Raw genomic sequence first — 24,945 nt, 5'->3', positions numbered from 1 at the left:
GCGACTGACGCAACGCAGTGCGAAGTCCTCGTTTTAATGCGACGTAACGATAAGGATTTTACGTATTCGCGGAAATTTAAAATTGAGGTGAATGCATCGTAAATGAATATGCACGAGATAGTTTGCCTAAAAATATTGTCCACTAAAAATATTTTCTACTTGTGTGGTTGATTTGCGTGTACCATCTTGTAACGTTATCATTTAGAGCAGTATCTGCAATTACGTTTCACGTTTCATTAATTGTTGATACAGCATGTTGAGAAATAGAAGAAACAAAAGCATAACATGCAATACATAGTTCTTATCACTTTAATCTACTTCTGCGACGAACGTTTTAGAGGTATTGTATAAGCGCATTGCTTCTCAATCATTTGTCATATTGATATTTCAGGTTTTCTTATATTAATCTCTTATAATGATTGATATTTTTTAGAAGGCTATTTTATCTCCAACAGAGCTATTCAATTGTAAAGTTCCGTATATAACTGCGCAAAAAGGAATGATGAAAAACACTTGAGAAAGTATTCATTTTAATTTGTCTGCAACAGTGACGCAAGAAGTTAGTTTCTGTTGGATTCCATATTTGTTAATGGCATAACTGGTTATTAAGTGTATCTATAACACAATGATAACAGTCTTAATTAACTTAATTGAAATCGTTAAGGCACTGGAAGAGATTAAATACCACTGTAGTAATAGAACAAAAATTTTAATTAAATCGGAAGTGAAAACTACTTAGAAACAGCGAGATAATTTCATTGGCGTAACTATAATTAAGCTAGTATTGCCTTAGCAATGTTTATGCATAATTTTATGTAAGCACAATTTCATAGGAATTCACTAACTGGTTAATTTGCAGTGGTTATCATTGCGTGAACAATATGCGTTTGAGGGAAGGAGAAATAATGCGTGTTGACAAGGCCAGTTGACTTTTACGATTACATTTTCTTGTTCCACATTTCCAAACTAGCTTCTTGTATTTTCTCGTTCTGAATAGGATTATGTAACAGGAAAAATTCTTTTTTTTTGCAAGTGTCAATGGACAACAGTATACAAGCTGTTAACAACTGAAATAATCTAATTTAATCATTTATATTATTTCCTCATATTAAATAACATAAGACGACTGGAGAAAATGTTTTGTGTATATATATAAAATAATTTGAATATATATAAAATGATTTGTATATATATAAAATAAATAAAAAATATGTATGTGTATACGTTCCCTCATAACCAAGAAATCGAATTCTTTTAACAGATCGAGCAAATAAAGTAGTTCTTTTATCAGAAAGTGTAAATAGACATTTAGCATGACGAAATCGTTAGTTCAGATAACGGTGTTTCTATAGCAAATTTCACATTTGCAACTTTCAAGTTATACAAATATCTTAACAGCATAAGTGATAATAAATCATGATAGCACATATTATCTAAAGCCAGATATGAGATTTGAGCATCCAGTGTTCGCTATAGTTCATTGAAGCGCAGTTTGACTGGTGATAATATACGTCATATTAGTATTATATTCATATATACGTATTGCTATATCATAATATCATATTGGTATATAATTGGTATATGTCTAACTATTAAGAGACACACGTAGTTATTTTAAATACTCAGATTTTATTATTGCATTCCTATGATCGGTTTATGTTTCAGAAGACAATTTCAAAATAAGAAAATCTTGTTAATTAAGAAATTAATCATTAATAAAAACACGTCCCTACCAAACAATCTGGAATAAAATGGTGTATTATTTTGTTGCAGATTACTTTGCCAAGTCCTGAACGGAAAAATTGTTTGCAAAAGCGTAAGTCAATTAACGTAATCGAGAATATTTATTTTATTATTTCAACTTCACTGTTTTTGGTTAATTAAACAGGCAAATTTTTTAAACATGGGTTACTACAACATCTTAAAGGGAATTCTGGTAAAGAATATTTTTATTCCATGTAGTACTGCCTTCTTCATCTTTCCATATTAATTTTTATTATACTTGTGACTAAATCATTTCTTTCTGCATGTCCTAGTATTGTTATAAAACTAATTTGGAATTCTAGAACAGGTATGAAAAAGTATATTACACATACTTAAACACAGAGAAATGTCTGAAAACGTAGATTTCTTGGTCTCATTTAACATTTAACTTTTATTAGACACAGTTCAGTGATTGTGCAAGGTTTCCTATAAATAAAGTGTTGATTCCATTTGCTGCAAATCGATCCAAAAAGATTCATATTTAAATAAATGCAGTCTGCAATAGACGCTCTACTTTCTTGCGAATATTATATCAGGAAACAGAAAAATGAAGCAAGAAATTATTTTCAATACGCCAACTGTCTATTTGATTTTGTATACATTTTTATATTGTATTTATTTATTATACTGACTAATAGATAATCGCAAAAGCTATTAAACTTTAACACGTTAAGTGCAAAGCTAATTTTGCTTAACTTTCTGTTCAAACGAAGTCAATCCTCAGAGACTGACAATGGACTTTTCATTGGTCGTAATTCATGTGTAAGACTGACGATATTAAGGTTAAGAAATAAATATAATTTTAATAAAAAAAATATTCTCTTTCTAAAGAACATTAACCCATTGAACGCTATGAACTCATATATGGGTTCTCACACAACAATTCAATTTCATAAAACCATTCAATCTTCAAATGAATCATGTTATCATTATTTAACAAAATAAATGGTTTTGTTGTTTTTGAAGTCACTATTAAAATCTTTTTAACTACAATCAACATATTTTGCGATAACATTTCAGTCACCATATTTTTTGTAATAAGAAGTGGACAACCCACAGCAAACGTTTAACGTTGCACAACTCAGCGCTCGAAGGATTAACAATTTCTATTATTATTCTACTATTATTTTATTGTTAATTGAAATGTGCAACAGAATTAAACAATTTTATAATGATCTAAATCTCCCCTACTCCAACAAATCTTTACACTTACGTGGTCTTTTTCTAACTGACCGCAATAATGCCGGTTGAACAGAAAGTTGAGTCAGTCAGTCCGTACTGACTAGGGAAGGTAATTTTACCCAACATGACTAACGAAAGCACTTACGTTTGAGGAAATAGTTTGCGGCAATTTAATCGTATAGTCATATCAATTACAGTTACATCAGATTTTCACATCAGCCAGACGAATTTTTAGTCATTACACGAAGTTCTGCAAACGTGACCAACTCTGATGTATCGTAACAGTCCCCGAAAACCAGGGGGTTCCGATGCAATATCATGATTGGACACAGGCGAGAGAACAGTCCAGAGACATCGGAACACACCAAAGGCGGAGGATCCTGTATTATCGTCCGCATATTCCCGTACATACTGTCAAGGCAACTTCGGAATCTGACTACGCGCAACGTTATCCCGTGTTCATCCGGCTCGTTTGTGCTGCTGGAGATCAGTAGGTATCCACCTTGGAATACGTGCCTAAATCAAGCCAGTAGAGATTATGCGTTGTGTTTAGAATATGCTGTTAAGGATCTGGCCGCCCACTCTACCACGGGCTGTGAAGCCTTCCGCTGTTACAATATTATATTTCGAACAAGAGTTCTGTTTATCTGAATGCTGGGGGATTTGGATAACGATGTTGATGTTGCGTCTAGTTCTGAAACAATCCACTTATCCCGCAACAGAGGAGCAGTATTAATTCCGCGTTCGACATCGGTAACGCCGCTGAAAAATTCAATCGGATTCGAAGCGGTGAATGAGTCTTGAACAAAAGTTGACCATGGAAACAGCACGCTTTGGTTCTAGGACACAAACCGGTATTATCGTACACGAGTTTGCTTTCTCCTTTGTAATACACGCTAACCGCCGTCTATTAACTGCAGCTTCCTTTGGACTTATCGGACATTATATCTTTCATTGGGAAGTGTGCGCACGGTACCTCGACGTTCTATAGCGATCTGCCTCCGATAATCGTGTTCTATTGCTATATGTGAAAAGTAAAATTTTATTCTGGAATATCGTAAATGAACGAAATATTGGAAGCTAAAGATACAATAATTTTTTATGGTGCTATAGTCATTGCTATTAAGATGCTTGTATAGAAAATGAACTAAAACAATTCGACGATGCGGGGATCTGAAGCAAAAAAGTAAAATTGTATCTGAATATAAGGATTACATTAACGTGAATTATAATATCATATAATAAACCCTATATAAAATCGAATGCATGATAATGTAGCGTAGAAATTATAAATGATATTATAGCCCATTGAATGTCACTTTGCATCGCAATGAAAGTGAATGCCGTAGCATCGACGTCCACGAACGTGCTAAAAAACACTCGTTCGAAGTTTCCTGTCCTACAAACGACAAGCATTTCAAAGATGCTCGCGCGGGGAATGAAATAAACAATTCCGTCAAAGCGGGTACCTTAAACCGACGCAAAATTTTCACTCTCTTTTGAAAATTCTCGGAAGGTTCACAAAGATGTAGTTTTAGCAGTAACCCGGGACGTGTTTGACCAAACAAAGAAATGAGCGCGGTTGTTTGTCAGAACCCCGGTGCGCGTGTAGTTGCAGAAAAATAAGGTTTCGGTGCAGATGAGTGAGTCCAGCTGGCATAGAAGAAGAGGGAGAGAGAACGAGAGGGAGAGGGAGAGAGAAAGAGCGAAAGGGAGAAAGAGAGAAAGAGACAGGCGGACAGACAGAGACAGGAATAGGGAAAGTGAGCGGCACGGGGTTGAGAGAAAACGAGAGAGGGCTGGCGGAACAAAATTCATTTGGCCAAATTAAACAGAGTTTAGCAATTTGCGCTTAATCCATTTGTCGAGGATCCGCCGTCCGTCAGTCCGTTCGTCTGCTTCATCCCTCTCTTTGCAGCCGCGCTCTTAACACGACCACCACTATGCACCCTTTCCTTGCTAGCCCTTCCACGTTTCGCCTTACCCCTGTCGATACTAATCCTCCCGTCTGCATCGTTTGCCGCTGCCACTTTCAAACAGTGTCTCGCGAATTTCTCGGGCATACGGGGGCATTAATAAACTGCAGCGCGGCAGTAGTGCCTGGAATAATGCGGGATGGATTAGTAGCCGATACCCACCATGGCTCACACGTGTTCATCCGTACTTCCATTTCACTGAGATTTCACTGGAATTTTCAGTCTTTCGTTGTCGAACTTTCTGCGATCCGAGTCCATTATTTATATCTCTGGTTAAAGGATTTACATGTCGAGAAACCAGAAAGTAAAATGTCTAGCTGTGAATTGTTAATATTAATTATTTTATATGATATCATTTATGTTACCAATGTATTTTCTTTTTATGTTCTTCACACTTGGATTTCAGAAATCTTCAAATGACGGGTCACTAACTTTTAATTTACTATTGCTCAGATTGTAAAGATATATTTATGAGATATACATTGAAAAATCGAAATACTTGTTATTTTACTTTTATGAACTGATATAATACAACTGATACAAACTGATAATAGTACTGCTGCTCTTGGTGTTAAGTAATTCTTGTTCTTAGTCATTTCAAGATAGATAATTCTTTTTTTTCGTTACATTTTATCGGTATTTATTGAAACAATAAATCTTCTCCATTATTCTGCTCCATCGATCTGGAACAAAAACATAAGAAAAACAGAGTCTTTTCATAACAGAACCACGTATCGTATGAACCTAAATCTTTTTTAGAAAAGAAATGCAAAAAGAATGATAATACGCGCTCCAATTCGTGAAATTTTCTGAAAAGAAATCAAAAAGCTCATTATGTCAATTAATTTGTGCAGATATTCACTGTTACTTACACTATAGAATACATTTTTTTCAATGCATAATACTTGAAATTACAGTAACTGCGCTGACTCGAGTAAATGCTCTTTTAATAAAGAAAATGTTTTTTATTGGATATCATGATTTCAAATTAGAAACATAAATAGTATATTATATACATAAATACTATATGTATAGTAATTAATAAATAGCTACTATATCTAATAATTAGAGACAGAAAAATAAGTTTTTAATCTTTCTTTAAAATTTGAAAAATGAAAAACCTCTATTTCTTAAACCAACATTTTCAGATAATTATATCTTTCACAAATATTCGAAAAAATCGTAAATCATAGTGAATGCAGTTTCGTATAAAGCAGCAAAAATTATAAATTTTGGGGAATTCTAACTCTTAACAAATATTAACAATAGTGATTGGCATAGAATAGACCGCAAATAAATTGTTTTAAAGAATAATTTTATACAAGTATTTAGAAGTAATAATCATTTTTATCGATTAAATTGATAAAATGCGATATTTGCAGCGACGAAAAATTAAAGACGTGGATGAACTGATTCGAAAGCCGGTCCAAGGGTGGCGTCAGCCTAATTTCTCGAGTGCCTCGAACGCAATAAATCTACAGGCAGGACGTGCGTTAAGATATATCGTCCTTACTTTCTTTTTCATCCCCGGTAGGACAGTTTTTCATTTCCTGGGAAGTCGAGTTTCGTGTCTTTCAAGATTTTTATTCAATTCACACGTTTGCAAATCCAAGATTGTTGTCCTACGTGCGACGCAGGTACATTTTTACAATCTACAAATACCAACGTGACTTCATCGCGAGCAACATTTGCTTTGTAACATAGAAATATTTTTCTCTTGTATTTCTATCAACTTGCATTAATTTAGAACGATTTGCGTCGTTTATATTTTCAATCCATAATTCCATCGCGAAAAATACATTGTATCATCGGAAATTAGGTTAACCCTTAGCACTCGAAGCCATTTTAAATCTAGGTCAAAAATAGCTGTTTTATGCTTTATTCCCATTTTATATGACTTAGTATAATTTATGCATATAAAATTCAGTCTTGTGACTCGTAAAACTGTTTTACGCTTTTAACGATCTCTTAAATAAAAGGCTTTTTAATAATGTCAAAATTATTTTGGAAATCATATAACAATTTTCAATGGCGCGTCAGAGGCACCACTCGAGTGTAAAGAGTTAATATAGATGAAGTGAAACAAGTACTTAGCCCTTTGCATTACGGTTCCTTTCGCGCTGCGTTGATTAGCAGTTATGTGCCCTTAACATTTTTAATAACAGCACCAGACAATTCTTTGATAACAGATGAATCTATCTTTATTTCGCTGTAGAAGAGATTAATAATGTTCATATTTAATAGATCTTGCATGAAGTCTGTATTACGAGTCTGACTCGTTATTACAGTGCAACGGGTTAACCACTTCAGGGATGAATTTTTACAGTCAATAACGATCTATTTAATTATTTCTTTTTTATTTATCACGCATTTTCATTTAAACGAAATTAGAATCAATCCTGAACTGAGCGAACAAAAAATGCAATTCTCGATGAACTATTTATCGTACTATACTTTTAGTTAATTATTACTAAAAATCTTCGTCAAAGCAGGCAATGGTGTTAAAATTTATTCATTCACGTTCTACCCAAAAAATCGCTCTCCTCTGAACACCGCCAAATTTCGCGTAATCTCTCGTTCCAGCATTCATAAACGTACCATCGAATTGATCTCTTCGTCGGCCAATCGTCGGATTCCGAGCCATCGGGTTCGTAAACAAGAGAAAGACGAAAACGAGCGCAGACAAAAATCAAGAGAGGGGCCGGCGCCCGTGCAGTTTCCCGTTCGTTCCATAAAACACATTTCAGGCTTTCCCGCTTGGCGTGGTACCTCCACGGATCGAGTCTTTTAGCTACTGGTTTACATCGGCGGAACCGGCTGCTATCTTATTATCACGGAATTGTTTCCAACCCTCTCGTTTCCCCCTCCTACCCCTCCCCTCCCCCCGGGCCTCCACCACCATGTTCGCCACCGGCCCCGTCTTTTTTCCACTATCGTTGTCGCTGCGTCTTCGCCGTGGCTCGCCATCCTTCTCCGGCCTCTATTTAGAAGGATGCTTGAAGGAAGCAGCGGCGAAGCCAACTTAAGTGTATTGGCAGTTGTGTCCACCTTTTATTTTCATCCAATCGGGCGAGGACCTTTAACATCACTCCGGCTGGAAAACCGTAGAGTGCTTCGAACCGGATGCCCCGGCTTGGTTTCGGGGACTCCAGAGACCTCTCCGGTCCGACTCCCTCTTCGAATGCATCGATATCATCCTCCTCCTACACCCCCCCCCCCCCCCCCCCCCCCCCCCCCCCCCGCGGTTTTAAAGCGACAATCGTGCTTTGCTTCCGGTTTACCACGGTATTCTCTCGATTCGTTCGCGGAGCATCTCTCGACGAAAGATTCTTACGAAAATATTCCATTGCTGCCGATCGTTTGTTGCGGCGAAATTTTCGGTCGAATTGCTTACCGGGGGAATGCCCGGTAACCAGAAGACTCGCGAAACTGTGGGGGGGTGGTTCGTGTTTGTGGAAGACCTCTTGGGAAGGACGAGGTATTTTGCTTGCGCAACGTGGTTAGCGGAATCGGGGCTCCGGTTGCGGGAACGTTATTGTTCCTTCTTTGGCGATCTTATTGGTCGAGTTAATGAAGGGCGTTTTAGCGATAGGCGCGTAAGTAGCACTGCGCGAACGAGGTGACCAAAAACGTGAATTTGTCATTTCAGTTCAACTTTTTCTTTTTTCGTATAACTTCATTCGTGGATACCTCAATATGTTTACCGTGACGTGTGTCAATCATTCAAGTATTAACCAATAGTGGTACACGTACATATACATATTTATTTGAGGCTTTAACAAGACATTTTCTAGTAAAATTGGCACCGAAGATCAAGGGAAGAAGATTTTTACTAAAAGAATGAGGCATTATAACAAATACACTATAGGCGAATAAGCTTTTCTAGCTATTATATATACAATAATTAATAATCATATATGATAAATCAATAAAAATATCAAACACACTGAATGAAGATAATCGAGCAAGAAACTGTAATTTATTAAAATATTAATTTTGCTTCATTCGCGTCGTGTAAGTAACAATTGAAATAGTGTAAATAATTATATTAGATAATTTGGAGACAGTTATTATAGATAGTTGCATTAAGAAAAATAATTACACTCGTATAAGTTGCCACTAAAAATATCCTTTGCCATATTAAAATTTGCATACAAAGATTATAAACAGATTGTCAATTTTATACACTTATGACAAAAATGGGTCGATGTAATTTATGACAGTAACAATGACTATACTATACTATGTTCAATATCTTCAACTCGTTTTTCTATTGTTTTAAATAACTTCATTCATGGTCGCATTTATTCGAATTAATTCTTGAAATTTTTATTTTAACAGTTACGTATATTGGGCTTGTTTTAATCAAAAGGATCTCAATTATCAATTAGTGCCATAATTATAAAGCTAACAAGGAAATTAATGAAAATAAAATCGTTTTTTCTTTAATATTTAGATCATCTTCCTTTAACATTTAAATCGTGTAAATTTAATCGCTCGCTATTGTACTTAAACTGCTTTCAACCGAAGCCACGTAACTTTAATTGCACGTAATTTCACACCGCGATTTCGCTGTGCAGCGGCAAACGAATCGATTCCTTCGAATGTAAATTCATGAACAATAAGTTCGAATCGAACATCGATGAAATCCAAATCTCACTTCTGAATTTGTAAGGATACTCTATAATTTGAAGCCAACGTATATCGATATCGTTCGGCGAAACATTCGCGTGGAAACTGTTCATTTGCGGTAATGCCGAAGAAATAGAAATGCAATTACTCGATATCTGATGATGACTGGTTGTTACATTATTACGTGATTAACAGTCGTATGCGTTTCTGGGCTCGAACATCTAGTCTGCGATGCAAACATCCTTATAATTATAATTATAATAACCAGACCGCGGATTGTATGCGCTTGTGATAATGTCAAAAACATTGTAAAGTTTATCGAGTGCTTTTATCGTTATGAGTTTGATCTACTAATTTTTATTTTTTACTTATTAAAATAATTAAGAAACGAAATGAATATCTACATAGTTTCTGCACGTTTTTTAATAATAATCTGGGATCTGATAATAACATTTAATTTTTAATTGCTCAATTCTATTGACTTCGCATGCTCGTTGCTATTTTCATTAATTCGTAGACTGAATAGAAAAGATAAATTGTTATAGTGAAAGTTTTATTAATTTTGTGCTTTTGAAAAACGCGTAACAACATAGCTAACTAAATGAAAAATGGTATATACCATTCATAACTAAAAAAGATTTTGTATGCAGTGTTTTATTGAACGAAAGAATGTAAATAGTTCTATCTTACAGTGAATAATAAATATACCAAACAAAATTCATTTATAATTCAGTTTCATTACTAATTATGTTTACTTCAAGTATCTATATGAAATTAATAATATACTGTATTAAAAATGTTTAAAACTGTCAGTTCTACAGACATTTGAATGACACAGTTCACAATTTTAAGTAAATAAAAAATATTATTGTATAAATGGGAACTTTGTATATTCTAATAATAATTAAACAACGTTGGCACGATACAGACATATCATTACGTAAATCGAACCCTCTGTTCACGTTTCTAGATCGTGATTACTCGAGTTCGTTTTTAATTTATGAGAAACTCTTTCTAAAATAAATCTACAAAATTCTATTGTTTCTGCACGCAAATGCATAGTTTTCATGAACTCAGCTTCATTTTGTAGTTTGTCGTACAGTCAAGCATAAATAAAGTAATTCGAAAGTAAGAATTTTCCTGCTAAAAAGTTTCCAGTTACATAAGAAAGTGTAAATGTGTGCAGTTGCTTGGAAAAGTGCGCCACGGATTCCGAACTATGTTTCTGTATTCGCAAAAGAACAAGGTTACCATTAAAACAACTTTACAGTTACGTAAAGCCAAAGGACAGCGAGAAATAATATAGAAAACGTGGTATATTTTAAGTAATACATTGTCCTTTATGCTGTAAACAAATATCATTGAATTGTTTAAATTTTTGTAGTCTTATTCTTCTGTAGATGCAATAGATTGCTTATATATTTCAAATTTGTATGATTAGAAACTCGAAAACAATTCATTTATCTTTAAGAACATAGTATTTTTATAACATTAAATATCGCTGTAAAAGATCGCGAAATTATTATTTAATTGTTTTTAGTAAAGACAAACGTTTTATTTATTGTCAGAATAGGAGATATAATAATGAAGATACTATTTTATCTGACTCTTATAATTATTTTCAATATAATGTTATCATTCTTTCATTGTCGTGGATTTGATAAATGTTCTTAATTCAATGAAAGTACTTTTGTATGTTTCCCATAAACAATTTTAATTTAATGCGACAATGACAATAATAATAATCTTAATGGTTAAAATATAGCATACAAATCAAATCTACGAATATTTGTAGAAAACATTTTAACAAAATTCTCCAATTCAGCGAAGTTAATACATTAATATCGTTTAATCCATAAAAATGAATACGTTAAACAAACACATGCTTTCTTTAGCACTAACCATGTCGAATCAGTGAATATGACGATTACAAGTTATTTTATCACAATTATAACGTTATATTCAAAGGAAAAAATTAATTAAAAATAAAATAACTTCATAATTTCGATAATTGCGAAATTAGAATTGTCAGAACGGTCGTCTGATCAACGATGTCAGTGTTTTAAGTTGGGTATGACAAACATTTCGCATCAGTCTACAGCAAAAAAAAGATACGCGATACATGTGTGAAATGTAGTTTGGAATAAACGCATACAGTGAAGAGTAAATACGAAATGAGACTTTGACTGCAGCGAAGGTGAAATTTCGTAGAAACTGCATTAGACGATGGAATCGAGAAATTGCCACGATCTTGAATTTCGGAAGTCTATCTGAGGATGTGGCTCGAATCACAATTTCTCCAAGTTGCCGTCGTTTCCTCTCTCGTCATTACTTATATCCGGTGGAGATTGGAAAGGGCGAAGCTGACTTCCACCATGAGACTGGAATTTTTAACGACATTAAATCGAAAAACTTTCCCCTCCCCATTTTTTATTGCCTTCCGGTGGCACAGTTTGGGAATACTTCCTAATGGATTCAACGCTGCGTCGTAAAATCATAAAAATTCTTGTTTAGATTCGGTTGAAATAGTTACTTTGTTTCGCCTTATAATAATAACAGCCAAATATCTATTTATTGAAATCAATTAAATGAAATTAGAAATTATTTTTAGTTCTCCGTTGTCGACATCAATTAACAAAAGCTATAAAATCTCTGGAAAATTAAAGTTCAGTATACCATGACTCACTTTGTTCTTGTGATAAAAACTAACCTAATTTGTACCTTTGTACAACGAACATTTATGAGCATTTATGGCAGCCACAGCTAGATCTATTTAAATTTTTACAGTTAATTTCTAAGTGTATATTATTCAAACTTCTTCGTTGAGATCACAGTTAATCCATTTCTCAGTTTCAATGTTAATAGCTAATAATTGCGCATAATTGCCACAAAATTAGAATTTAGATGGAATACTTGTAACTCTGGGTCCAAATGGACCCGGCGTCGATCATGATTTCTAATAATTAAGCACATTTTACGCAGTCTTCCTTTAATTATTTAGAACGTATTTTTATTATTCAAGATATGCATTTTATATATTGAGTCGCGATTCTTATAAATTTGTTTGAGACAATAAATTTATAATAGTAATAGTAACAATGACATACTGTAATTTTATACAATATAAACTACTTTAATTCATTCTGACCAACGTAAATACGTTAAACTGTAATTTATTTAGAATGGGTTGGTCTTTGTAATCGCTGACATATGATACGCATTTAATAGCAAGTTGTGACACAGCAGGGCTCCGAGTCTAAATTCCATTTAATTAAAACGTTTATTTCGCTAGTCATCATGCGGAAGCATTTTCTACGCTGTTTAATTTATAAAAACACTTTAGAGAATTATAAAATCACATACTGATAATAGTGATAATACTAATGACTATATTATAATTATTTATTATATTATATTTATTATATATACGTATATATATAATTATTTATTATATATTTACTAGGTATTTTATAATTGCTTCCAGTATTCAAAACATTGTTTTTGTACTAGAACAACCAAGTTGAAAACAACCATTAAAAACATAAACAGTTGATATTGCAAGACCGGCATGTATTTCTATAAACAATACTTACTATAAAATAATTGGAATCTTATACATATCGTGACGAAACGGACATTTAACTTATTACAATTTTCATAAAATAATTATGATTAGACTGCCGATTTTATGCATTTAATTTAAAATAGTAGTCGATGTAACATAATTGAAAATGTATTTGTTACTATAATGTTCTATAAAATTACTAAACTGCACTGTTTAATTATAAAAATTACTGTACTATCCAGTTGCAAAAATTACCATACTATATTATTTCATTGCAAAAGTTACTATACTGTACTATTTCATTGTAATAGTTACCATAATGTACTACTGTATCACAGTACTATTTAATTGTGAAAATTACTATACTGTACCATGTAATAGCCACACTATTCTACATCATGTATCAGGTAGCGTGCTCTGCATCATTTTTGAAATGACTAACAAAAGAAACTTCTATATTACAGTCCGATTGTAATTCTTCTTTCCATAGAAATTCGGCCGTAACGAACGCATCGTTAAAATCGTTAAGGAGCAGGAAATCGATTAGCAACGTCATTGATTGCGGACGTAACAATACAGGTTTTCCAGCTGATCGCTCCTATCAGATCGTTCTTCGGTTACAAAACGGGTGGCAGCGGCGCGGAAGCTTCCTGTTACAGGAGAATTCGCGCGATTATAGGACGACCGGTTGCAATTCACACGTGACACAAACTGATAATAGAACGTCATACAAGTACCATGAATCCACGGCAAGTCACGACGATAATGGGACACGCGAGCCGTATACGCGTTGAGAGCCAGGTGTCGTTTTACGGTGTCGCGAATGCTCAGCCGCGGATTGTTACCTCGAAACAAGGAATAATCTACGATTGTTAGTGCAATGCTCGGCGCGCTGTGTCGACTTAATTTTTAATAAGAATCGGAATGCTGCGGGCCGCGGTATTTTCCGCGAATACGTTGACAATATGCTACTGTGCAAATTATGTAATATTATGATGAAATAATAAAATGTAGCTATTTTTACAATTACATAGCACAATACAGTTTAGTAATTTTATAGTACAGTATAGTAATAAATACATTTTGATTTACATTACATTGACTACCATTTTAAATTAAGTGCGTAAAATCGGAAGACTAATCATAATCTTTTCATGAAAATTATATTAAGCTAGATGACCTTTTTTATGCATAAAATATACCTGGATCTTCGAACATTTGACTATTGATGTCGTTAATGATGGTTTTCCATTCACCTGGTAGTCATTCTATTAAAAAATAATTTTAGAAACACTGAAAATAATTATAAATATTATCCGAATTACATTTTATTTCCTATTTATATGTGCTTCCACAATTCTCTAAACTGTTATCAAACACCATACACTAATTGCGTTTAGGGTTCAATAATTCCAGTGTTCATAATAGTGTGATTATACGACCCGTTCCCCCATGCTCCCTTAACATCAAGAGAACGCGATCTTTACCGGAGCAGGTGAAGAGATTTTAAGCTCGCTATTTCGCTATAATGCCCGTACAGTATACCCGGCCGTATTACCCGCGGTTTACCGTCCATTTCGCAGCCGAATATGACTTCCTTAGAATTGGCGATACCGGGTCCGAGCGAACGAAACGCGTGATCCAAAACGCATTCGCGCGCCACCGAAACGTGCGCGGACACGCGTGCATGCATGTATACGTACAGGAATATGTATCCTTTTCACCGGACCTCGTTCTGCTACAGCCGTATTCCATTAGTTTTATGCTCGGCCCATTTGCGCTCGTGCGTGCCGGCTGGAAAAAAAAGAAGAAATGGCGAGACTCAAGCTGTCTGCGTTGTTACTACTTAATTACTTCCCGATACCTTGATTGCCATTACGCCTTTGAATGTGCTCGTTCTATTATGCGTCGCCGATGTCAATGATTATCGTCACGACATGTTGACGATACCACTTCCTCGTTAACCGAGTTAATAGACGAATACGATACCGTAGTGTATCGTAAATAATTTTTTCAGTGAGTTTATTTTCGGTATACGATGTTTAAGATATGGTAGAATATGTCGATGTAATTGTAGTGGAGGATTCAGGCGATTGACATGACTGCTATATTGGTCACATTATAGGTGTATTATACACATTATAATATATTATTATACATGCTTATATATTATTATATATTATTTTATAGTATTGTACATTACAATACTATTACAGTACAATACAAACTATTATATTCTATTGTGCACTGCTATACGCTGTGATACACACTAAAATTCAGAGTGTCTAAAAAATGTTTAATAATCTAGAAATAGGAGGTACCTGAGGTTATCTGAAGTAACTTTTTCCTTAGCAAAAATGCAATAAGCGGCTTTGTTCATGAGTTATTAAGGAAAAACAGTAACCAATGAGCCAACCGTCATCCAGCCAATGATTGGAACAGAGCTTTGTCCGCTCGTTGGCTTAGTCGCCTAGCGACAGCCAAGCTCGCCCCTCATTGGTCAGTGTTTTTCGTTAATAAATCGTTAACAACACCTCAGAGGAAATTTTTGTGAAGGAGAAAGTTACTTCAAATGATCACAGGAAACCCTTATTTCCAGATTACGAGTTTTTTTTAGGATTTCCCATACACTATTATACGCTTCTGTAATATGTTATATACTATAATAGGCTATCATACACTATTTTTCATAAAATAAAATGTTCAAATAAATTAAATGCTTTTCAAATTAGTATAATGCAGAGTAAAAGTAGCAACAGCGATTGTTATTAATTTCAACTTACAGATTTTAGGTTTAATAACGAAATTTTAATAGGATCTTTTTCGATGAATATTCATCAGGTAACGTGTCAACACTTCAATTTGACCTATTTAATTTCATTCACGATCTTCTGTTTTGACAAAACACATTAAATTACAGCGCAGACATAAACGAGTGAAGAATTTATATGTATTTGGAACAGGAAAATTTCAATCGAAGTAACCAGTGGTTAAGTGAAATTATAGTTCACTTAAACATGTGCTCATTATCACTTCGCTTCCTCGTGACAGTATTCCTGCTGTGTACCCTGTTGTCTTTGCAAAGCTCGAGGTCACCTTCATACTATTGACTTTTTGTCTCATTTAAGATAGCTCCAGGTAATTTGAATTCATTAGCAACTCTATGTATGCGCTAAAAGAGTGTGTCAACTTTATCTACTGGCATGTCGTAACCGAGACGAATGAAATGTCTCCTTTCATACATTATAGTCTATCCTGTATATTATAGAAGCGTATACCGCCATTGGAAAATGTTTAACCCCTTGCCATGCCATTTTCTTTATGATTAGTATGATTAGAATATTTTCGATCGCACTAATTTCTTAGAAGAAAAAGGAATTTTATATTTTTTGTGTCCTCACATCCACTCGAATGTTTAAATATTGGTGACGAGAGAATAAAATTTGATTTTTACTTAAAGGAACGGATGAACACTCGTTCATAACTGCTTATTATTATAAATCTCCATCACGAGTCTGACTCGTTGAAGTACGGCAAGGGGTTAATGCTGAAATGTCAAACGATGGCTGAAATGTATAACAGTATTGTTATTTTGTAAAAATTAAATAGCGAACCGTAGCTGAGTGCAGACCAATTATTGAATCGCAGCTGCTTTTACTTGAGTGAATTGATTGAAAGAAAGCTTTCTTGGTAGTTACTATTCAATAACATACACCACGTTGTTAATTAATTTTTGAGGAAACAGTGAATTCCTCATTGAAGCACGTAACACTTTTTCCATGTCATAAAGGATTGCGAATTTGTATGGTTGACACAAGGTTTCGCAATTCAATAAATTGGAAATGCTAATGGTATTCAATGGAATGGAACTTTTTCACTCAATTTAATAAAATTCTTAAGTAAGAAAGCGATTCTCTATTTAATTTCAGTCGCCTGAAATTAACTTATAAGTTTACAAACGTAACATTAACATAAATATTCGCAATCTAATACCAAATTCAAGACAGTATATCTTATGTAGATTGTGGATTTTTATACAATACAAAAATTGTTTAAGCTAATTGTAAATAACTTAAGTGTGATAAAAATGTCTTACCCTTTCAGTCATTTTAATAAGTTACAAACATTAAAAAAAAAACATATTCTTCAATTCTTATAATGTCTTTGCATTTAATTTAGTCGTGTTAGTGAAAATGTGTAAACCATGCATTTGTAAGCAGCGTTGTTAAAATCAGGAAAAAATGATTCAAGTATTCGCAGTACGTTTTCAATAATCGGTTAGCAAAAATGCTGGAAGATGTCCACGGAAGCAGGAATCAGTAGGAGAATGGCGAAGAAGAATGAAATGTCTAATAGTCCAATGGACTTGTAGGCCAGTTTGGCGACGAGTATTCTTGGGAAATTAACACACATTTGCGATGTTATTGCTTGAGAATACACGTAGTTTTTCTGGCCGTTTGCTTCGAAACTCGGCTCCGTCATCTGTTATTCTTTGGTGACATCAACATGTGCCTTTTACAACGAGGGACAAAGTTGTTTCTACGCTTCGTACCTGTAATCAAGTTAGTCATACGTAAATGATCATTAACCCTTTGGCTACGGCAGTCTTTGGCACGGCCGTTGTTTTTCGTTAGACATGCTTTTCTGAGGAAGTATATTAAAATATTCGATATATTGAATTTTATTACATTAAACCAATGTTAGTTGAAGTGAACAATAATTTTAAGCTTTTTTTACAATATATAACATCAATATTAGACAATATATAATTAATCAAATTTAATAATAAACGGGGGCGAAATTTCATGTGGACGCCTATTGGCGCTTACAGTACCGGGAAGCCAACATGTTTCGGACGCCAATCGGCGCCAACAGTAGTCAAAGGGTTAAAGGCGCTTAGAAATATCCAAAAATGTACTTTACTACAATTATATTTAATGTTTTGTGAAAAGTAAAGTGTTAATTTTGATGCCTATTTCTGCAAATTTTGTGCAAGAAGACCATAGATAATAAAATATATATTATATGCTTTACAATACTTTAATATTATACTTTATGTAATATAATTAAGCTATCTAATAGTGTACTGCATAAACATCAGCAGCATAATTAGTTTCTATTCTGCATACTTGGAAGATTGTTGATGTTTATGCATATTATAAATCCTTTTGTATTGTTCATATTTCCATCATCCATTTAGCACATTAAAAATTGTTATAAACGTGGAATAGCTGTATAATACAATATAATTATAGAGATTAGAAGATAAGAAATATTTTAATTTAGGTATATTAAAATTGTGGAATATGAAGTAATATATTGAATTTAAAACATAATTTTTTTATAATTTCAATATGTTAAATTTAAAGACTAGGATTTGATACTCCATTATGATAATAAGAAGCTAAAGTTGATAATTAAATTAAAACATTAAAATTAAATAATATAATAAAATAAAGGAATCCATAGATACGTTCACATCTATTCTAATAGATTGATGAAATGTATTTCTTCGCGTCTGTGAAATTTTTAATTTATACATACATAATTTTAGAAAAGTAAAAATCACAGACTGGGTAACTGAAAACCTAAATGGACATTAATCCATAAAAAGGTCGTGCGTATATTGATTTGTTACTTGCAGACTGAATTACATTATCGCTAAAGCATTTCATCTTCGAAAGATTTAAACTTCATTTGCCAAATTATTTTCATTTAACATTTGCACGACAAACTTGCTTTCTCCGGTGGTTCGCAATTTTTTTAATAGGTAATACAAACTTCCTTGGCCTTAATCATGCAGCCAATAAATATGCAAAACGTCTCTTCCAATTTTCGACACGATGCATTCTCATTAAAAATTTATCGAACCCTGCTCCGCAGTTTCTTTTTATTTGTTCGACCCGGTGGCGACGTAACGAAACCACTGATAAAAAGGCTTCTATTGAGGGACAAGACTGAAAATAAAGCGGGAGGCTATACTTAATTGACGAGCAAACAACTACGGTATAATTTGTTCAAGCGTAAGATGTAAACGGTATTGATCATAATACGTAATAATATTATCATAATAAAATCATATTTCACTACTTTCTTATACAAAATGATAGTTTTTATATTAATTTGAAAATACTAGGGACAATAAATAATTTAAAAAATTCTGTTCACTCTGTGAAGATGTTAACAAGATTTTGCATTGTGAATTTTTTTTTTCAAAATATTGACAGATTTCTATGTCCAATTAAAAGATAAATTGTGTTGGAGTAATTTTTTTTTCTAAGCTTTCGAAACGTCATATTTTCCTGCTTTTATATAGTTACGTAGTTGCATAAATGAAATATTTATCGAACATATAGAACGCAATTGATATAACATTTTTCCAAGACTTTCCATTAAAATTTATAATAGAGTTTGGCAACCAAAGAATGCACTATTCAATGTACATTAGTTCCTAACTTGTTCAGTTTATTTTCTACACAACAATCGTCAAATAATATGAAACCTGAAAAACGTAAATTAGTAAAAACGATACATAAAATATCTTTTAGTTAAAGAAGCATAATAAGTATATAATATAAGCTAATATAAGTATATAACATAACACAGTGCATTTATTCCACTTTTCTTGTCTTATATTATTCCAAAATTGATTAAAAAACTTAAGAACGGTGACACATAAAACTGCGGTTTTTAGTTGACGAAAAATGAAAACGTAACACGATTAAAATTACTCAATCAGTTATTATAAAATCTTGATTACTTTTCTTCGATGCACAGCTTCCAAAACAATCGTATGAATTTTCCAAATAGAAGGAAATGCTTTCCATGCATATTGCAATTAAATAAAACGAAACACCATACGACCAATCGCGCACTTCGTTTTCACATAATTTAATAGTTCGAAATATCGTCAACTCGTTAGAAAATCGAAGGTCCGCGAGAACTTTCCTTGGCCAGTGTAAATATTATCAAAAGCGACAATGGAGCCGATTTTAGACGGCCAGCTCATTGTCCCTCATTGTTTTCGGCAAAACAAGGGCGGCGGTTCGTGTTACGCCGCTAAATCTCCCGTAGAACCAGGGAACCAGAGGACGCCGAACATTCCGTCTCCACAGAAAGAAAACGGAAGCACAGTGTGAAAACGGAAACGAGCAGCGCCGCGGAGTTTTCTTACGAAAGAATCGCAAGGGGACCCGGAGAGCGAGGAACGGGAAAATACGGGGTAAGTTTCCGTGACGTGTAAATCACACTTTACCGAGAGCTTTTGAGTCTCCGGCAGCAAGGTTCGTTGAAAAGTTAACAGGCCGAGGAATGAGGAGACCGTGTTCTCTCCACTGTGTCCAACAAGCGGACACCCCGCGTACCGCTTTTACTTAATGCTTCCCGGTACTTCTCCGGGGGTGTTAAGCTACGAGCTTGCTCTATGCAGAGTGATTCTGAAATAAACTTTAAGAGTGGCCCGAGAAACTTGTGCTTTTTAATGTCGCAATCGTTCGTTCTACCCTGCTACGGCGCAAACTCGAATTTTCGGTGATTGCTTACAAAGGCGGCTCGTCGCATCGATTTCAACGACCTTTATTGTTGTCAAGGTCGCCGTATTGAACATATTGTTTCGTTGACGCTTATCAGTGTTTGGTCTCGGATTCGAAGATATGAGGTCTGACACATTTTATATACAGAGTGTCTTAAATGTATCAGCGTGTTCTGCTAGTAAAAGTAATACTATGCTGTTTGACATATACTATACTATAGTTTATATTACACTGAATGTTATACAAGAAAGGGCTCAAAAATGCTTTGTTAAGAATTTATGACAAAAGTATAAAATTTTATTTAAATGTTGCTAAATTATACCTATATACAGTCAGTCGCATAAGTATTCGTTCCCTCATTGTTTATAAGAGAAATTTGTTGAAATCAAGAGAAATATGTAAAATTTTGCAATAAACTTTCTATTATCTTATTTAATATTTTTGGATGTGAGAGAAGAGGAAAAGTGTGGAAAAAGCCTAATACAGAACTAGAATTACAAAATGTACAGCCAAATGTAAAGCACGGTGGAGGCTCTGTGATGATTTGGGGCTGTATGGCGGCATCCGGAGTGGGCAAACTTAAAGATTTAGTGGATCCACTAAATACTAAAAAATTAATATAAAGTAAAAAAGCTACTCCAATATGCGATTTTTTGACAAAATCTACACTGGTACGTATACTTTTGTGAATTGTTATTACGTACTACGAGGAGTAAAATCAATATATTTTTGTTATTAGTTAATCAATTTTGTTATAATTTGGTATAAATAAACTTTATACATGTGTTCATTCATAATAAAAAGTTGATTGCAAAATCTTACATGCGTCCCTTGATTTCAACAAATTTCTCTTATAAGCAATGAGTATACGAATACTTAGGGGACTGACTGTATATCTCCATTTTGAAGTGACACCCGCTTTTGTTAGCAATATTGAATTTATTGTTCATTTCAGTTGATAACGATCTTATCTAATCTCTTCGCAGACGACGTTGTTTTTTTGTAATTAATTCGTCTGCTGTACGAATCATGTTTCATATTTTTGTCATAAATTCTTAACAAAGCATTAATGGACTCTAATTTCAGTAGTTCAATATATATTATATTTTATATATTTATATTTGATTGATCTATATTCACTTTTGTCAGAAATGCACAAAATCTGCAATCTAATAATTATGACAATAAAGATTTCCTTTTTTAACCCAACATAATATGTAATTTTCACAAAGAAATTAATTCTAAATTACATTGTTTAAATAGTATTAGTAACATATGACTCTATGTTGGTGTTATCAATCATTGCGAAACGTTCGTTTATTCGACAGTTAATAGAAATGAGACGTTTCAATAATGATTTGCTAAAGTTATATAAAATTTGCTACAGGAATTTTATATGACTCTAGAATTTTTCGTTTATTCCAATGTTGGCAACGCACTATTCATTTCGAATGCGTTGGAACGGTGACGAGAGATCATATGTCAACTTCTCCGAGGTCGTCATAAAGAGACAGCTTACTTGTGTACAGTCATCTAAAAATAGTAAGGAGAAAAACTGTTTAAACTTTGTCGAGTCGTTTGAATTCGCACAATTTTTTAGATAAAATGTGACTTCAGTTTTCTATTCTGCTTTCAACGTAAATGGTTACTTCAAACGAAATTCAATTCACAAATGTGAAAATACAAACTTTTTAAATTGTGTCCAAGTAATATCACATGACTAATTGCTTCTTGCAAAGTTATGAACATTGACAAAGAACGAATTATTTCATCAAAATGTCATAATATTGATCATATAATAGTCTCGATAATATTAATAATAATTGCAAAATAAATTCTAGAGTATAAATAATAAATCACATAAAATAATAATCACACATCGACACTTTTATTCGCAGAGTGTATTAACGATTAAGTTTTAATAAAAATGGTAATTGCGAAATTAGTAATATACATTACCGTAATCTCGACAATACGTGTATTCATTATAATTTGGCTCAGACTGGACAAATTAAATGTTGCGAACAGAAATTTATTAGAAAATAATTACGACAGTAATATATGGACGTACAATAACAAATAAAATAATACTTAACAATAATAGCAGCGAATTCTTATCGTGTTCAACTATTTTAAACATACTTTCAATCAGTTTTGTTTATTGTCTAATAAAAATTGTGTAGAAAAATATTTTTAGGATGTCATAAACATCATTTACTGACTTCGAACGGTGTCGTCCAACTTTTCCATCTAGGCGATCTCAAAGCGGATATGGAAATTTCCAGATAATATAAACAGACTTTAAAACGGAGGAAAGTATCATAAAAAGGAAATGGACCATGAATTATGAATATGTTGTCTCCGTACAACGTTCTAGTCCGTCAAACTGCGTTTTTTATTTGATATATGCACTGACTCGCACTCTTTCTACTCTGACATTGAATAGTTTCTGTGTTCGACATGGTACACCTATTAAAAATTTCTGCAACCTGCTGTAATTACCCAGAAGATGTTTGTTACATATAATTCAAATTTTGTAAATTTTTTTACAAGCGATTTCATTTAAAATCTATATCCACTGTATCACAAAATTATTAAATTCTGTTACCTCATCGATTTTTGAACTGGGGAAAGTCATTATGTTCGATCATCTTTTTTTTTTCAGAATATTTTTGAGAACTTTATGGAACCTACAAATATTTATTCTTCATTTACACTAAATATTATTGACCCAATTTCGACTACTTTACTATAATAATTGTATATGATATAACATCGGATATAATATAACAATAACTTCCACGTTATTGCCCAAAGAAGAAAACAGAGTCGTATTTACAAAGGCAGGATCAAATTTGCGTTAAAATATTTATACCTGGACAGCGGTTTTTTATGCAAAATGTAAACTGTCCGCAGTAATTTTTTGAATTAGTTTGTTAAATTGAACATCATGTATCTTCATGTTGTCTTAATCATTCTTGTCATAAATTCGTAGTTTCGACATATAATTTCGTAACGCACTATACATCTATTAACCCTTTCGCCACGAGCGCCGAATGTATCCGGCATCCATATGATATGTATACAAGTATCATCTGTGATCAATGACAAATTTTTCGTTAATTCTTCGATTGTATAAATCTTTTCGTATTAAAACTGTGAAGAAAGCGTGCTATATTAGAGAAAGAATTGTTTTATTAAGTAATAAATAACATAGTAATTATTTCAGTCTTAACACTAGATTTACGGAATCCGTCAAAATGACGGGTCACTGATTTGTTAACGTACTATTACTCAGATTTTAAAGATACATTTATTGCTCATTTATCGATTATATTTACTATAATTATTTATATTTATTTATTTATCGATTACATTAACAATTAGAATAAATCGTTACTTTCATAAACAAATATAAAACGGCTGCTTTTATTACTCCGTAAACCTAGTCTTAATAAACGTATATAACAAAACCACGCGCACTGTGCACATTTCTGACGCGTGCTTCCATTCGGTGACGCCATTTCGATGGATTAGACTCCCAAAGCGAAAGGGTTAACTATGATATGAGAGATCTTTCGGACTAGAAAATTCTTCGCTATACATCTAAGACACTGTGGAATACTTAAACGTTAAAAAAATCTTTTCGCTTATATTGGTTGGAAATTGATGCGGTAATAAATGCGATTTACGAAATAAAAATTTGAAATCAGTTTAAGCATAACCTCCTCGTCAGATGAGATTTTATTGAATCTGTTAGTGCTAGCAGGCAATATCCGGCGGTAACTTTTCGGAGGAAACTGCAATCGCCAGCGTCCTTCGGTTCAGTCAATGCACTTACCTCCGTTTTCTCTCGTCTTTTCGGACCAATTTGTGTGAGCAAACTCAGGCCACCATTTCGCACCTTTACTTCAGATAATTATCGTGGATGACTCATAACTCCAACATGATTTTTGTTCGCTTATATTTTCTACATCTCACAAAGACAGGTCACAGACTTCAAGTCACCGATTGCAATGAAATTCTTTTCGGTGAGTACGCACTGAAAATCATTTGAGTCATATTGGAGCGTTTGCGTGAATGAGCACTATTTATAAAGGTATTTAATGTTTAAGTGTCATCGGGCTGAACTTTAATATAGATATTGTAAATAAGGATCAACTTTTATAATATTAGACTTTTTCTTTATTTTTCATTGAAAGTTAAATTTTTATAAAAATTATTTTAATATGGTTAGCACGATTAAAGCATAGCGGAAGAGGCCAACAATTTATTGTAAAGATTTATTGCTATC

At 33.4% G+C, this 24,945-nt stretch overlaps 1 pseudogene across 3 annotated transcripts in view; it reads right to left on the bottom strand.

Moving 5' to 3' along the window:
* Positions 1–5,586: 5,586 nt before the first annotated feature.
* The window catches only part of LOC144469265 (cytochrome P450 9e2 pseudogene), a 104,664-nt pseudogene continuing 85,305 nt past the window's right edge, over positions 5,587–24,945 (bottom strand). The window contains exon 2 of one of the 3 annotated variants that reach the window (XR_013493948.1): positions 5,587–5,605. The product of XR_013493948.1 is annotated as a cytochrome P450 9e2 pseudogene, transcript variant X4 (transcript). Of the gene's footprint in view, positions 5,606–14,894; positions 14,914–22,062; positions 22,185–24,945 lie in introns of those variants that run through there. The other 2 variants (XR_013493950.1, XR_013493947.1) reach the window with 2 other exon arrangements.

The sequence above is a fragment of the Augochlora pura genome, chromosome 4 (assembly GCF_028453695.1).
Source record: "Augochlora pura isolate Apur16 chromosome 4, APUR_v2.2.1, whole genome shotgun sequence".
In the NCBI taxonomy this organism is placed as follows: Eukaryota; Metazoa; Arthropoda; class Insecta; order Hymenoptera; family Halictidae; genus Augochlora; species Augochlora pura.
Note: the sequence above shows the minus strand (reverse complement) of the source record. Positions and strands in the feature narration are given on the sequence as shown.